General features: G+C 47.0%; 1 pseudogene; it reads left to right on the plus strand.

Moving 5' to 3' along the window:
• Positions 1-2,240: 2,240 nt before the first annotated feature.
• On the plus strand, positions 2,241-2,358 carry LOC126100276 (5S ribosomal RNA; annotated as a pseudogene).
• Positions 2,359-2,814: the final 456 nt, after the last annotated feature.

Below are 2,814 nucleotides of genomic sequence, written 5' to 3' on the forward strand. Positions count from 1 at the left end.
TTAGGTGGCCTCCCTTCGACGTCAAAAACTTGTTTTAGTGGAATCCACAGCTTAAGAATTCTCTCAGCTGTGAGCATTAACGACAGGCATCTTGTATTTGAGTGAGATAGAAAAGCCTTACGATCGTCATCAACGTATAAGCAGTGTGTATTGAAAAGTAATTAAATATTTTCATGACAATTATTTCAATGGTTACAGTTAAGAATCCAGTAGCGCTTGACACAGTATTGTGGAGAACATGGACAGGACATCCAATTCCTTTTACACTTTTTTCCTGGTTCAAATGGCTCTGAGCACTATGGGACTTAACATCTGAGGTCGTCAGTCCCCTACAACATAGAACTACTTAAACCTAACTAATCTGAGGACATCACACACATCCATGCCCAAGGCAGGATTCGAACCTGCGACCGCAGCGGTCGCGCGGTTCCAGACTGGAGCTCCTGGAACCGCTTGGCCACTCCGGCCGGCCATTTCCTCCTGGTTCTTCATTATTTTGGTGAAACACATTCCACTTGCCGCATCGATAAAGTCCCCCATAACTGGTTTTGATACTGTCTCCACAAAAAGCGGTTAAGTTATTTAATGCCTTAAAATGTCTGCACAAAACTTTGCAATCGTCTCCGATGTTTCGTTATTTCGCGAATCAAACTTAAAGCTTCTGCTGGATTCTGCCAGTTTCAGCAAAGTATTGTACAACTAAAGGAAACATCTTTTCAGCCTTGCGGTACGATGCGTCGATGCTGATACCGTAAAATGAAACTTCTTGCAATTGTTTTATGCATTCGGGCACGGAGTGTAGTGCGAAAATATTTTTAACAATTCCTGTAGCTGTGGTCCTGGCTGTAGACTGCTTTGCGGCGACTTTGGAGGCAGGATGCATTGCGGCATTCAGTTTTACGGTGCATCAAGAGAACTGAAGGATTGACGATGCTTGACAAATTTATAACCTGCTGTTAGTTCTGCAGCAGCAACGAGCAATTCTTCCTGGGTATCTTCTTTAGAAATAGATTTTGATGTCCGTGCTACAGCGAGTCTGTTTGTATGATTCTTCGTAGAAATATGATGGCTCACATCTGCCTTACCTTCCTGAGTTACTGGGATGAAACAGTTACAAATCTCACAAAACGCTTCCTGATCCGTGCGCCCTTTCTCGACAAAAATCACTCTTTTAGGTAATCATCCGAAAAGTGGCAATTTGTCATTCCATCCTTAGGCATTTTCGTAAGCGATGGTAAGTTTATTAGATGGAAATGGAAATGAGCGTTTGGCGTCTTTGGCCGGGAGGTCCCTTACGGGGCTAGTCCGGCCGCCTTGTTGCAGGTCTTATTGCATTCGTCGCCACACTGGGCGACCTGCGCGCCGGATGGGGATTAAATGATGATGAAGACAACACAACGCCCAGTCCCTGAGCGGAGAAAATCTCCGAGCCAGCGGGGAATCGAACCCCGGCCCTTAGGACGGCAATCCGTCACGATTAGATGGTAAACAGTCCATAATAACACTTTAGTCGTCGAAGTACACGTCCTTGTACACTTCTAGACCCAAAGACCCCAGTAAACACTTTAAACATTACTAACTTGCACTCGTTGTCCGTATTACGTTTAGAAATAATCGTCTTAACAGATCGCAGTGACCGATTTTTTCGCGCTGGTTTACTTCCAGGCCTGTAATACTGGAGAAGGCTGGTATTTTCTCGAATGATGGAGGTAGATCTAGCATCGTCGATACAGGATACGAACGTGCAATGCTATCTGTGAGACGACCTTTTCAACATAAACTTGGTGATATACATTAAATTAACTGAGGCTGCACGTACTTGTTGCGCTAGCAGATGGTGTTACTGTAGTCTTGAACCAAGCTCGTAACAGAATTGGGTCGTGTCGGGATGTCTGGACAAGAAGGTCCATAACGGTGACGGTCCCGATATATCGTGACGCATGACAGCCCTATGTTAGGTATCATAACCATTCCCTCTTGTTTGTAAATTTCCTTTTCATAAGGCAGACCCGGTGGCTGTAACCTAGGAACTCTGGGGACAGCTATTTACAACCTGCCACCCGTTGTTTTTTGGACGGATCATGAAAGGGGAGGGGGGGGGGAGGCGGAGGGACGTACAATGGTGTACAACCAGTATGCAGCATTGCCCATCTGTTTAATACGAGTGGCGTTCGGAAACGATTTACATAAGCAGCTTCTTGTACCTTATTTCTTAACAAATGTGAGTCAATGTAGATGGGGCCAACGGCCTTGCCGCAGTGGTAGCGCCGGTTCCCGTCAGATCACCGAAGTCAAGCGCTGTCGGGATGGGGTAGTACTTGGAAGGGTGACCATCCGGTCTGCCGAGCGCTGTTGGTAAGCGGAGTGCACTCAGCCCTTGTGAGGCAAACTGAGGAGCTACTTGATTGAGAAGTAGCGGCTCCGGTCTCGGAAACTGACATACGGCAGGGAGAGCAGTGTGCTGACCACATGCCCCTCCGTATCCGCATCCAGTGACGCCTGTGGTCTGAGGATGACACGGCGGTCGGTCGGTACCTTTGGGCCTTCATGGCCTGTTCGGGAGAAGAGAGAGAGAGAATGTAGATGGGATCTCTCAATACACTCCCCACCGGTGTTAATACATCGCTGCCCAGACTTCTTGGCAAATTCATTATTGCCTCTCCGGACCATTATTTGAGGATGCTTCGCATCCTCTGGTGACAGCTGCCTGCAATTCAACATTGTACCGAACTTCTTATCCAACAGTTTGTCCTTCATGGTATCGAACAAAGCATAATCAGACAGAGCGAGACGTGGTAAACATGGTGGGCGTGG

This window comes from Schistocerca cancellata, chromosome 1 (genome assembly GCF_023864275.1).
Source record: "Schistocerca cancellata isolate TAMUIC-IGC-003103 chromosome 1, iqSchCanc2.1, whole genome shotgun sequence".
NCBI lineage: Eukaryota > Metazoa > Arthropoda > Insecta > Orthoptera > Acrididae > Schistocerca > Schistocerca cancellata.